General features: G+C 38.1%; 1 pseudogene; it reads left to right on the top strand.

The window, feature by feature from the left end:
• Positions 1–1088: 1088 nt before the first annotated feature.
• LOC102265317 (large ribosomal subunit protein eL36 pseudogene) lies at positions 1089–1404 on the top strand (annotated as a pseudogene).
• The last annotated feature ends 13696 nt before the right edge of the window (positions 1405–15100 follow it).

Genomic DNA, 15100 nt, shown 5'->3' with positions numbered 1-15100 from the left:
TTTGATTATGATGGCTTTCTCAGTTTTTAGTCATAGATAAATCTAAGAGTCCTAGTCCACAGAGAGAATCAGAGAAAGATAAACTCAAAAGCCTAGAGAGAGTAACCCCCAGTTGAGATAATTTAATCAAGAAGAGAAAGTAAGGCATACCCACAAAGGGACATTTAAGGACCCTTTATTTATTTTTTATTTACTTTCTTTTTTTTTTAAGTTATAAAAAGAACAAACTTACACATAGTTCTACTTTATTATTTTTTAAGTATATAAATTAAGATTTTTAGTTGGAGTTTCAATATCAGACTTCCAAAAATTAATAGCATGAATATCCACAAAGTAGAAGGGTATAGTGGACCTGAAAAGCACTATGAACCAGTTCAACCTAATTAAAATTTACAATTTTAAGAGAACTACTACTACTAAGTCACTTCAGTCGTGTCCGACTCTATGCGACCAATAGACAGCAGCCCACCAGGCTCCCCCGTCCCTGGGATTCTCCAGGCAAGAACACTGGAGTGGGTTGCCATTTCCTTCTCCAATGCATTAAAGTGAAGAGTGAAAGTGAACAGTAGGATATAAATTCTATTCAAATTCCCGTAGACTATAAACTAACAGACACTGGAACATATCCAAGGATGCAAAAGAAGGTGCAACGATTTCATGGTATAAAGGTATTGAAATCATACAGTGTTTGTTCTCTTATCACTGTGGAATTACGTTAGAAATCAGTACCCAATGAGAGCTTGAAATCTGTTAATGAGTCTTTCTTATGTAATAATCAGATACAAGCCTTGCTTCCTTTCCCAAGTCCATTTTCTCATGCCTCTTTCCACATATGTGTCAGTAGCATGAAAATGATAAGAAAACAAACAAACAAATATAAAACGGGTCAAACAATTGCACTGATACTTCACAAAGAAGGTACATGAATGATTAATAAAACCTCAAAGAAGTTCAACATTATCAATCATCAGTTAAGTTCAGTTCATGAGGACATGCAATTAAAACCACTAACACCCATTAGAATGGTTAAATTTTAAAAAAGAAAAATGTGGTCCTTCCGCCGTGGCAGCCATTGTAGAACAACAGCCATGGCTCTGTTCTACCTCATGGCCATGGGCCTCAGCAAGGGTCCCAAGGTGACCAAGAACGTGGGCAAGCCGAGGCACAGGGGCCGCCACAGGCGTCTCACCAAATACACCAAGGTCGTGCGGGACATGATCCGGCAGGTATGTGGCTTTGCCCCTTACGAGCGACGAGCCATGGAGCTGCTCAAGGTCTCCAAGGACAAGCGGGCCCTCAAGTTCATCAAGAGAAGGTGGGGACACACATCCGCTCAAAGAGGAAGAGAGAGGAGCTAAGCAACGTCTTTCTGCCATGAGGAAAGCGGCAGCCAAGAAGAACTGAGCCCTTCCCTTTTGTTCACAATAAATCTTGCCAAAAACTGAATAAATAAATAAATTAAAAAATTAAAATGTGACATTACCAAGTATGGGAGAGAATGTGGAGCAACTGGAATGCTCTTACACTGTTGATAGGATTGCAAAATGGCATGGGCGGTTTGAGAAATTTAAAGTAGTATATATAAGTCCCTTATCATATGATTTAGCAATCCCATTGTGTAAGAACAGATAAACAAAATGAAATGAAAACACACACATACAACTTATACATGAGTATTCAGAGTTTTATTTATCTTAGAGTCTGGAAACACCTGAAGTTGTCAATCAAATGGAGAATGGATAAACAAATAATCTTTTAACCATCCTATAAAACACCAGTCAGCAATAAAATGACCAACATCATAGCTGTAACTAAAACGCATTTTGTTTAGTGAAAGAATTCATAAGCAAAAGATAGGTACTCTTAAATTCTATTTACATGGAATTCTATAAAAGGCAAAGCTAGTAATGACAGAAAACAGACTAGTGGCTGCCTGGAGATAAGAAGGGGTCACTTTAAATGGTCATAATGGAGCCTTTGGGGGTGATGGATACTGTATTTTCATTGTAATGAAAGATATAGAATTTTATACAATTAGAAAATATATCAAATGGTACTCCTAAAAGAGTAATTTTGTATATAAATTATAGCCAATGCCATAAACATGTATAATATCATATATGAAATGAATCGCCAGTCCAGGTTCGATGCATGATACAGGACGCTTGGGGCTGGTGCACTGGGGTGACCCAGAGGGATGGTACCGGGAGGGAGGTGGGAGGGGGGTTCAGGATGGGGAACACGTGTATAACCATGGCAGATTCATGTTGATGTATGGCAAAACCAATACAATATTGTAAAAAAAAAAAAAAAAATTATAGCCAATAACTATTTAGAAGTCCTAGAATTAGGCACTCTTATACACTGTAGATGGAACTGTCAATTGGTGCAATCTTTTTGGAAGAACATCTATGACAATTTAAGTATTTTCTTTTTTATGTACTTCCACATTTATATATTAACTCTACATAAATCATCACTTGTATATAAAGATGTAATGGAAAGATTGTTCATTGAAATAGTTTTTAACATCAAGCAATTCTCAACAGTATCCTGCTTAAATCAATGATAGCACATCTATACAATGGAAAAACATGCATCTTTTATAAAATATAACATGTTGTTGTTGTTAGGTCAGTAAGTCATGTCCAACTCTTTGTTAAGCCATGGACTGTAGCCCACCAGGCTCCTCCATCCATGAGATTTCCCAGGCAAGAATACTGGAGTGGGTTGCCGTTTCCTTCTCCAGGAGATCTTCCTGACCCACAGATTGAACCTGCATCTCCTGTCTCCTGCATTGGCAGGTGGATTCTTTACTTCTGAGCTACAGCTGGAAGCTGCATGGAAAGTTTCTAACATATATAAAATCAAAAGTGTTAAGGCACAGAACAATGTGTCTGTATTTAAAAACTCTCACCTTTTTTAAAATTAACTTTTGTTAGAGTATAGTTGATTTTCAGTGTTGTATTAGTTTCTGCCATACAGCAAAGTGAATAGTTATACGTATATCCACTCTTTTTTATATTATTTCCCTGAATAGGTCATTACAGATTATTGAATAGAGTTCACTGTGCTATGCAGTAAGTCCTTATTAGTTACATGTGTTGTATATAGTAGTGTGTACATGTCGGTCTCAGTAGCCCAATTTATCCCTCCTCCCTAGCTTTGTTTTCTTCATCTGTGATTCTCTTTCTGTTTTGTAAACAAGCCCATTCTTCCATCTTTTAGATTCCACATGTAAGTAATATATTTTTCTTTCTCTGTCCAAAGGGAAAATCATATCAAATTATACATAAATGTACATGTGTTTATACATGATGAAACTTTAAATATATCTTTAAATTTTTCTGCAAGATAGTTGTTTAAAAAAAAAAAAAAAATAAACTATTATACATGGCAGCATTATAGACTATTTAGAAGATAAGTAGCAAGAGCACATAGGACAGAAAAGTGTTACAGAATTATACTCTTGTAAATTTCATATATTTGTTTGGATATAAACTGTGATGTTAAAGATACACTGAAATCAAATAAAATGCATAAAGGTGTATCTTAAAACTCAACAGAGGAAATACAAATCAAATACTAGAAAAAATTTTACTAATCAAAAAACATAAAACTGAGGAATATAGGCTACATCAGTATTTGAAACAAATGCCAAACATACAATAAATGGGAAAGGAATAAACACTTTACTTAAAAGGTCTTGATGGTAAGACCAAATTAAAAAATCAAGACTGCCTATATGATGCCTACAAGGAATATTGTGTAAAGTAGACTGCTTTAAAATAAAATGGTGGTGAAGTGTATACCTTGAGAACACTAAGAATAAGAAAGCAGGAATGGGTATATTAACATCAGACAAAGTATGCTGTACTTCATCACCAAAAGTGGAATTTCAAATACAAAAGTAAAACTAAAAAATTTAAAGGAAAAATAGACAGATTACAAGCAACTTTGGAAATTTCAACACTACCCTATCAATAGCTGATAGGAATCATAAAAGTCAATAAAGATATAGAAGGCTTGATAACATCATTAAGAAATTGGCTTATTTGACTTTGGATTACTACATCTAACAATTATGGAATATACATCATTTTCAAGTACACATGAAACATTCACCAACATAGGCAAAATGCTGGGTCATAAAACAGAACTCCATAAACATCAAAATAATGTGAAGTATATTATCTGACCAGAACAGTATTAATTTAGAAATCAGTAGAACAAAGGAAGAATTAGCATGGAAACAAGTTGCCAACAACTAGAATAACATTGCACATCATTAGAGAGCCTTCATATATTAATAGGGTAATAAAAAGTTTAAGCAATTGAATGCCCCAAATTAGAAAAGTAAATAAAATATTTGAAAATACAATTTCAGGACTAAGACTTTCTCTCTAAAGTAATATTTGTGAAATTCTAGTGTACTCAAAAATCACTGCTGCTGCTGCTGCTAAGTCGCTAGGGGGGATCATTATAAAATACAGATTCTGTTTCTAAGTTCTGGTGTAAAAACTAAGATTCTACAATTCTAAGAAACTCCCAACTGATGCTAATGATGATTAGAAAATAATATATGTTACTTAAGGAGGGATATTCATTATGCTATTAAAATGCTTCAGGGTACTGAATGTATTTGTACTTACAGAGGATAGAGGTATTTTGATCTGGAATCCAAGGAAAGAGAGCCAAATAAATGAGATGTTGACTTGCATGAGACGTTTCATAGGAAGTTCTGAATTATTGCCAGGTTAGACTGGACACCAAAGTGCAGGGAAAATCTGGCAAGGTGCAAAAAAAAAAAAATCCTTTACTTCACAAACATCAAGGGACTATGCCTCTCTTTATTCATACTGCCTTTTACAATGGATAGAAATTTTCATATTAAAATATCAAAAATGGTTAAATTAATTAAATATCACATTTTAAAAGGCCCTTGATTTGCAGATGAAAACAAGTTTAAACATTTTCCTTCATATAATGATCTTTCTAGTCTAGATGGCTTAAGTGAAGAATTTAATTAGACTGCTTTAAAAGATAACTAGTGTTCAAAAGTAGTCAATCTTCAAAATTAAAAATAAGACACTTTTCTCATTTAACAGTTGGCTGCACAGTCAAGGGTATTTTGCTTCCTATTAACACTGTATGTTTTCAAAGCTCAGCAAAAATGTTTAAATGTACATACAAATTACTTTTTCCTTGACTTATATTTTAATTTCAGCAATACTCTCCATTCTGATTGATCTTAAATAAGCTCTGACTTCTAATGAATGATTATATTGTTGAAAACAATCTTAGAGCTTTAGTAAGAAGAAAATAGCGAAACTTCAGTATTTTGGTCATCCGATGCGAACAGCTGACTCATTGGAAAAGTCTCTGATGCTGGGGAAGATTGAGGGCAGAAAGAGAAGAGGGCATCAAAGGATGAAATGGCTGGATGACGTCACCGGCACAGTGGATATGACTTTGGGCAAACTTTGGGAGATGGTGAAGGACAGGGAGGCTTGTCGTGCTGCAGTCCATGGGGTCCCAAAGAGTCGGACAAGACTGGTCGACTGAACAACAACAAGAAGAGGAAAATAGCAGAAAAATAAGCAAATTATGTCCTAGAAAAAAGTAAACTCCTTGATTTTTGAATTATGTTAATTTCTTGAATAGTAGTTTTGTTTAGAGCCTGGTCCCAGGTCTGTGATTTCAAAACATTACCTTTGTGAATCAGGCCCCAAATTGATCAGGCTCTAATTTTGAAAGGAGATGTACGTACAAGGAAGTATGCAAATACACGATAATGCCAGATATCAATTCTACCTGACATATTTCACTCTTCTTAAAATGTATATACTTTTATTAAAAATAGTACATATGTAAGGCATATTACATGGTTTGATATACATGAGAATAGTGAAATAATTACTTAATTCACAGTAATTAACATACCATCTTACCCAGTTACCATTTTTTTCAAAATAATTTCATCTTAAATCTATTCTCTTAGCATATTTCCAGCACGTAATATAGTACTATTAACTACTATAGTCATCATGCCTGTACATTAGAAAACTATACTTATTCTTCCTATATAACTATAACCTTGTACCCTTTGATTAGCATTTCCCCACTTCCTCTACTCTACCAGCTCCTGGTAACCACCTTTCTACTCTCTGCTCCTTTAAGTTCTATTTTTTTTTCAGATTCCACATATAAATGAAATCACACAATATTTGTCTTTCCCTGTCTTGCTTATTTCAGTAATATAAATGTCCTCCAACTTCACTCATATTGTCACAAATGGCAGGATTTTCTTCTTTCTCATAGCAGAAAAATATTCTATTCTCCCTCTATGGTACATAGAATAGAATGTTATATTTTAATATATATTCTATTTTAAAATATTCATATATATATATATATATGCTGCTAAGTCACTTCAGTCATGTCCGACTCTGTGTGACCCCATAGACGGCGGCCCACCAGGCTCCCTCATCCCTGGGATTCTCCAGGCAAGAACACTGGAGTGGGTTGCCATTTCCTTCTCCAATGCATGAAAGTGAAAAGTGAAAGTGAAGTCGCTCAGTCGTGTCCGACCCTCAGCGACCCCATGGACTGCAGCCCACCAGGCTCCTCCATCCATGGGATTTTCCCGGCAAGAGTACTGGAGTGGGGTGCCATTGCCTTCTCCAATATATATATGTGTGTGTGTGTGTGTGTGTGTTCTCACTATTTTATCCATTCATCTCTCAGTCGACACTTAGTGTGGTTTTAGACCTTGGCTATCGTGAATAATGCTGAGTGCAGATATCTCTTTGAGACCCTGGTTTAGTTTCCTTTGGATTTATATCCAGAACTGAGATTGCTGAGTCATATGGCAGTTCTATTTTTAAATTTTGGAGGGGAAGCAATACTTTTTTCCACAGGGACTGCACCAATTTACATTCCCACCGACAGTGAACATGGGCTCTTTTTCCCCACACCCTTGCCAACAATTGCTACTGCTTCTCTTGATAATAGCCATCCTAATAGGTGTGATATGATAGCTCATTGTGGCATTCATTTGTTTTTCCCTATGGTTAGTGATGTTGAGCATCTTTTCATATCTTATGGCCATTTGTATGTTTTCTTTTCAGAGATGTCTATTCAGGTCCCTTGCCTATTTCTTAAATCAGTTTGTTTGTTTTCTTGTTATTGCGTTGTTTCTTTTATATTTTGGATATTAAGGCCTTATCAGATACATGGTTTGCAAATATTTTCTCCTATTTTGTAGGTTGTCTATTCATTCTGTTCACTGTTTCCATTGCTATGCAGAATTTTTTTTCTAGTTTCATGCAATCCATTTGTCTAATTTTGTTTATATTACCTGTGCTTTGGGGGTCATAAATATATTTTTAAAAAATTCATTTCCAAGACCAATGTCATGAAGCTCTTCCTCTGTTTCCTTCTGATAGTTTTGTGGTTTTGGATCTTACATTTCAATTTTTACTTCATTTTGAGTTGATTTGTGCATGTATGGTGAGATGAGAATCCAATTTCATTCAACTGCATGAGGGAAACTAGTTTTCCCAACACCAGTTATTAAAGAGAATAGTCTTTCCTATCGTGTGTTCTTGGTGCTTTGTTAAAAATAATTTGACTGTAAATATGTCTATTATTTTCTGTTGGTCTTTGTGTCTGTTTTTATGCTGGTACCAAGATGTTTTGATGATTATAATTTTGTAGTATATTTAGAATTTGGTAGTGTGATGCTCCCAACTGTGTTCTTTTTGCTCAAGATTATTTTGGCTGTTCAGGTCTTTTGTGGTTCCACATAAATTTTAGACTCTTTTTTTCTATTTCTGTAAAATAGCCATTGGAATTTTGATATGGATTGCACTGAATCTGTAGATTCCCTTGGGGGCAGTATGGACATTTTAATATATTAATTCTTTCAATCCATGAACAAGGGGTATATTTCTACCTATTTGAATTCCTTCCATCAATATTCTACAGTTTTCAGTGTATAGCTCTTTTACTGGTAAGAGTGAGCATTCTTGTCCTATCCCTGAAATTAGAGAAGAAGCTTTCAGCTTTTCACCACTGAGTATGATTAGCTGTGGGCTTGTCAGATATGGTCTTTGCTATGTTTTGAGGTACATTACATCTAAACCTAATTTGTTGAGAATTTTTATAATGATGTTGAATTTTGCCAAGAGCTTTTTCTGTATCTATTGAGATGAAAAATGATCATATGATTTTTATCTTTCAGTCTTAATGTGGTGTATCAGATTCATTGATTTGTGTATATTGTGATCCTTGTGGACTTCCCTTGTATTTCCAGGGATAAATCCCACTTGATCATGCTATATTATCTTTTCAACATGCTGTTGAATTCAGTTTGTTAGTATTTTGTTGTGCATTTGTACATCTGTGTTCATCAGGGATATTGCCCTGTAGCTTTCATTTTTGTAATGTCAATGTTTGTCTTTGGTATAATACTATCCAGGCACCCGACTCCAGTACTCTTGCTTGGAAAATCCCATGGACGGAGGAGCCTGGTGGGCTGCAGTCCATGGGGTCGCTAAGAGTCAGACACGACTGAGTGACTTCACTTTCACCTATCACTTTCATGCATTGGAGAAGGAAATGGCAACCCACTCCAGTGTTCTTGCCTGGAAAATCCCATGGATGGAGGAGCCTGGTAGGCTGTAGTCCATGGGGTCGCTAAGAGTCAGACACGACTGAGCGACTTCACTTTCACCTATCACTTTCACGCATTGGAAAAGGAAATGGCAACCCACTCCAGTGTTCTTGCCTGGAGAATCCCAGGGATGGCTGAGCCTGGTGGGCTACCATCTATGGGGTCGCACAGAGTTGGACACGACTGAAGCGACTTAGCAGCAGCAGCAGCATCCTTATTAAAATATATTTGGAAATGTTTCCTCCTCTTCTATTTTTTAGAAGAGTTTAAGAAGGACCGATTTAATTCTTCTTTCAACATTCAGTAGAATTCACCAGTGAAGCCATCTGGTCTTAGGCTTTTATCTGCTGGGAAGTTTTTTTGCTATATTTTTATTATTTATTTTTCCAGTTTGAAATATAATTGACATAACGCACTGTATGAGTTTCATGTGCACAACATAAAGGTTAACTTATATATATGGTCAAATAGTTGCCACAGTAGATTAGATAACATCCATCTTATCATATAGTACAATAAAAATAAATGGAAAAAAAAGAAAACTTTGCTACTTGTGATGACAGCTCTTAGGACTTACACTCTGAACAACTTTCATATATATCATACAGCAGTGGTAACTATAGCCAGCATGTTATACACTACTTCCCTAGGACTTATGTATCTTTTAACTGGAAGTTCATGCCTTTTGATTACCTGAATCAAATTCTTCCACTCCCCAACCCTTGCCTCTCATAATCACAATCTGATCTCTTTTTCCTATGAGCTTCCGTTTTTTTTAGATTCCACATATAAATGAGATCATACGGTATTTGTCTTTCTTCATGTGATTTATTTCGTGTAGCATAAAGCCATAAAGGCTGACCTATTTTGTCACAAATGTAAAGAATTTCTTTTTTTTTATGGTTGAATAATATTCCACTGTGTGTGTGTGTGTGTGTGTGTGTGTATTATGGCACAGCTTCTCTATCTTTTAGTCAGTCAATGGACACTTAGATTGTTACCATAGCTGGCTATTATAAATAATGGTGCTGTGAACATAGGAATGCAGATAGCTTATTGAGTTAGTGTTTTAACTTTACTTGGATATATTTCCAGAAGCGGAATTGCTTGATCATATGGTAGCTCTCTTTTTTAACTTTTTGAGGATCCTCCATTCTTACAATCCCACCAAAGAGTCTGTTTTTCTCACATCCTCACTAGCATATGTTTTCTCTTGCCTTTTTGATGATGGCCATTGTAATAGACATGAAGTGACAGCTTATTGTGCTTTTGATTTGCATTTTCTTAATGACTAGGAAAGTTAAGTTTCTTTTTATGTACCTGTTGACCATAGTTGCAAGGATTTTGAGTACTGGTTCAATCTGTTTACTTGATATTGGTCTGTTCAGACTCCTAATTCTTCATAATAAGGTCTTGGTAGCTGTGTGTTTTTAGAAACTTAACCATTCTTCCTGGTTATCCAATTTGTTGGCATATAAATATGTATAGTAGTCTATAATGATCTTATGTATTTCTGTAGCATCACATGTGGTATTTCCTATTTTATTTCTGATTTTATTTGCTTTGAGTCTTCTCTCTTTGTTCGAAGTCTAACTAACCGTTTGTCAATTTTGTCTATTTTTTCAAAAAACTAATCATTCGTTTTAATGATCTTTTCTATTGTTTGTTCTAATCCCTATTTTAATTATTTCTGTTCTAATCTCTCTCATTTATTTGTTCTGCCAACTTCAGGTTTACTGGGACTGGCTGGACCTTGGGTCCACTGAAGCCTGGGGCTGTAAGGACTGGTCTTATATAGGAGTTGGCCTGAAGCCTAGTTCAGTTTAGTTCAGTTCAGTTCAGTCACTCAGTTGTGTCTGGCTCTTTGCGACCCCATGGACTGCAGCACACCAGGCCTCCTGTCCATCACCAACTCCCAGAGTCTACAAACTCATGTCCATTGAGTCAGTGATGCCATCCAACCATCTCATCCTCTGTCATGCCCTTCTTTTCTGCTTTCAATCTTTCCCAGATTAAGGGTCTTTTCAAATGAATCAGTTCTTCACATTAGGCAGCCAAGTATTGGAGTTTCAGCTTCAGCATCAGTCCTTCCAGTGAATATTCAGGACTGGTCTCCTTTAGGATACACTGGTTGGATCTCCTTGCAGTCTTTCAAGGAGGAAAGACTTGAAAGGAACTTTCAAGAGTCTTCTCCAACGCCACAGTTCAAAAGCATCAATTCTTCAGCACCAGCTTTCTCTACAGTCCAACTCTCACATCCATACATGACTACTGGAAAAACCATAGCTTTGACTAGACAGACATTTGTTGGCAAAGTAATGTCTCTGCTTTTTAGTATGCTGTCTAGGTTGGTCATAGCTTTTCTTCCAAGGTGCAAGAGTCTTTTAATTTCATGGCTGCAGTCACCATCTGCAGTGATTATGGAGCCAAAAAAATAAAGTCTCTCACTGTTTCCCCATCTATTTGCCATGAAGTGATGGGACCAGATGCCATGATCTTAGTTTTCTGAATGTTGAGTTTTAAGCCAAATTTTTCACTCTCCTCTTTCACTTTCATTAATAGGCTCTTCAGTTCTTCTTCAATTTTTCCATAAGGGTGGTGTCATCTGATGTCATTGAATTTCTCCCGGCAATCTTGATTCCATATTGTGCTTCATCCAGCCCAGCGTTTCTCATGGTGTACTCTGCATAGAAGTTAAATAAGCAGGGTGACAATATACAGCCTTGGCGTACTCCTTTCCCTATTTGGAACCAGTCTATTGTTCCATGTCCAGTTCTAACTGTTGCTTCCTGACCTGCATACAGATTTCTCAAGAGGCAGGTCAGGTGGCCTGGTATTCCCATCTCTTTCAGAATTTTCCACAGTTTCATGTGATCCACACAGTCAAAGGCTTTGGCATAGTCAGTGAAGCAAAAGTAGATGTTTTTTTGGAATACTCTTGCTTTTTTGATGATCCAGTGGATGTTGGCAATTTGACCTCTGGTTCTTCTGCCTTTTATAAATCCAGCTTGAAAATCAGGAAATTCATGGTTCATGTACTGTTGAAGCCTGGCTTGAGAATTTTGAGCATTACTTTGCTAGCGTGTAAGATGAGTGCAATTGTGCAGTAGTTTGAGCATTCTTTGGCATTGCCTTTCTTTGGGATTGGAATGAAAACTGACCTTTTCCAGTCCTGTGGCCACTGCTCAGTTTTCCTAATTTGCTGGCATTTTGAGTGCAGCACTTTCATAGCATCATTGTTTAGGATTTGAAATAGCTCAACTGGAATTCCATCGCCTCCACTAGTTTTGTTCATAGTGATGCTTCCTAAGGCCCACTTGACTTCGCATTCCAGTATGTCTGGCTCTAGGTGAGTGATCACACCATCATGATTATCTTGGTCATGAAGATCTTTTTTGTACAGTTCTTCTGTGTATTCTTGCCACCTCTTCTTAATATCTTCTGCTTCTGTTAGGCCCATACCATTTCTGTCCTTTATTGAGCCCATCTTTGCATGAAATGTTCCCTTAGTATCTTTAATTTTCTTGAAGAGATCTCTAGTCTTTCCCATTCTGTTGTTTTCCTCTATTTCTTTGCACTGATCACGGAGGAAGGCTTTCTTATCTCTCCTTGCTGTTTGCTTCTATTCTTTCTCAGCAATTTGTAAGGCCTCCTCAGACAGCCATTTTGCTTTTTTGCTTTTTTTTCTCTTGGGGATGGTCTTGATCCCTGCCTCCTGTACAATGTCATGAACATTTTTCCATAGTTCTTCAGGCATTCTGTCTATAAGATCTAATCCCTTGAATCTATTTCTCACTTCCACTGTATAATCACAAGGGACTTGATTTAGGTCATACCTGAATGGTCTAGTGGTTTTCCATACTTTCTTCAATTTAAGTCTGAATTTGGCAATAAAGTGTTCATGATCTGAGCCACAGTCAGCTCCCAGTCTTGTTTTTGCTGACTGTATAGAGCTTCACCATCTTTGGCTGCAAAGGATATAATCAATCTGATTTCGGCGTTGACCATCCAGTGATTCCCATGTGTAGAGTCTTCTTTTGTGTTGTTGGATGAGGGTGTTTGCTATGACCAGTGCATTGTCTTGGAAAAATTCTATTAGCCTTTGGCCTGCTTCATTCTGTACTCCAAGGCCAAATTTGCCTATTACTCCAGGTGTTTCTTGATCCTACTTTTGCATTCCAGTCCCCTATAATTAAAAGGACATCTTTTTTGGGTGTTAGTTCTAAAAGGTCTTGTAGGTTTTCATAGAACTGTTCAACTTCAGCTTCTTCAGCATTACTGATCAGGACATAGACTTGGAATACTGTGATACTGAATCATTTTCCTTGCGAACAAACAGGGATCTTTCTGTCATTTTTGAGATTGCATCCAAGTACTGCATTTTGGACTCTTTTGTTGACCATGATGGCTACTCCACTTCTTCTAAGGGATTCCTGCCCACAGTAGTAAATATAATGGTCATCTGAGTTAAATGCACCCACTCCAGTCCATTTTAGTTCACTGATTCCTAAAATGTCGAGCTTCACTCTTGCCATCTCCTGTTTGACCACTTCCAATTTACCTTGATTCGTGGACCTAACATTCCAGGTTCCTATGTAATATTTCTCTTTACAGCGTCAGACCTTGATTCTATCACCAGTCACAACCACAGTTGGGTGCTGTTTTTGCTTTGGCTCCATCTTTTCATTCTTGAGTTATTTCTCCACTGATACCCAGTAGCATATTGGGCACCTACTGACCTAGGGAGTTCATCTTTCAGTGTCCTATGTGTTTGCCTTTTCATGCTGTTCATGGGGTTCTCAATTAAGAATACTCTCTAGTGAACCTCATTTTGTCAGAACTCTCCACCATGACCCACCATCTTGGGGGCCCTACAGGCATGGCTCACAGTTTCATGAGTTAGACAAGGCTGAGGGCCATGTGATCATATTGGTTAATTTTCTGTGATTGTGTCTTTCAGTCTGTTTGCCCTCTGATAAGGGCAGAAGGATAAGAGGCTTATGGAAGTTTCCTGATGGGAGTGACTGACTGAGGGGGAAAATGGGTCTTGTTCTGGTGGGCGGGGCCATGCTCAGTAAATCTTTAATCCAATCTTCTGTTGACTTCTGGTGAAGCTGTGTTCACTCCCTGTTATTTACATGGGGCCAAACTATGGTGGAAGTAATGAAGATATGGAGACCTCCTTCAAAAGGTCTCATACACTCAGTACCCCCAACCCTGCAGCAGGCCACCACTGACCCGCACCTTCACCAGAGACTCCTGGACACTCCCGGGCAAGTCTGGGTCAGTCTCTGTGGGGTCACTGCTCCTTTCTCCTAGGTCCTGGTGTGCACAAGTTTCTGTTTGTGCCCTCCAAGAGTCTCCAGTCCTGTGTAAGTTCTGGAAGCTCTATGGTGGGGTTAATGGTGACTTCCTCCAAAAGAGCTTATGCTGTACCCAAGTCTGCTGCATTCAGACCCCCTGCCCCTGCAGCAGTCCACTGCTGACCCGTACCTCCACAGGAGACACTCAAACACAGTTCTATCTCAGTCTCTGTGGGGTCTCTGGGTCCTGGTGCACACAAGGTTTTTTTGAGCCCTCTGAGCATCTCTGGCGGGAATGGGGTTTGATTCTAAATGCAAATTCCCCCCTCCTACTGTCTTGCTGGGGCTTTTCCACCCTTGGATGTGGGTATCTCCTCACAGCTGCTCCAGCGCTTACCATCTTGCTGGGCCTTCTCTGCCCTTGGATGTGGGGTATCTCCTCATGATCACTTCAGCACCTGAAGCCCAGGGCCATAAGCAAATCTGGCACTGGAGTGGACCTGAAGCCCCAAACCAAGGGTGCTGGCCTAGAGTTTGTCTGTGAGTACTGATTTGGGTCTGGAGCCTGGGTTCATGGGTGCCAGTGTGGTACCTGGATTCACAGGTACCTGCTTGGGTTTTGAAAGCCAAAAGGACCAGTTTTTGCTGGACTGTAACCAGAGCTGCATCTGCAGAGACTGGCACATAGGCTGGAGTCACAACTGACAATGTGGAGTCTGGGGTCAGTCAGGAGCCTGAGGTCATAGGTGCCTGAGGCCAAGGTGGTTGGCCTGGTAGTGAGGTGAGGTCAGGTGCTCAGTTCACCCTCCTTCTGCCAAAGGGAAAGTGTTTCTCAGAGGTGCTGGGAGAGGGTGGAGGAGGGGGATATAATACCTCCTGTCTATAGTCATTAGTGTATTTTTTAAAATTTTTATTTCTGTGCTACACTTAGTTGTCTTCTTTCACCTGCAGTCTTTACCTGTTGCGAAAGTATTCTTGTATGTGGGTGGTCATGAAAATACTGTTTCTATAAAGGCACAATCATGAAAAATTTCTGTCTCACCATCTTGCTGATACTACTCCATTTCTTCTTATCTTTCACTCTTACGTGGCGCATGACTTTCCTACAGTCATGATTTCT

This window comes from Bos mutus, chromosome 11, assembly GCF_027580195.1.
Source record: "Bos mutus isolate GX-2022 chromosome 11, NWIPB_WYAK_1.1, whole genome shotgun sequence".
Lineage (NCBI taxonomy): Eukaryota > Metazoa > Chordata > Mammalia > Artiodactyla > Bovidae > Bos > Bos mutus.
Note: the sequence above shows the minus strand (reverse complement) of the source record. Positions and strands in the feature narration are given on the sequence as shown.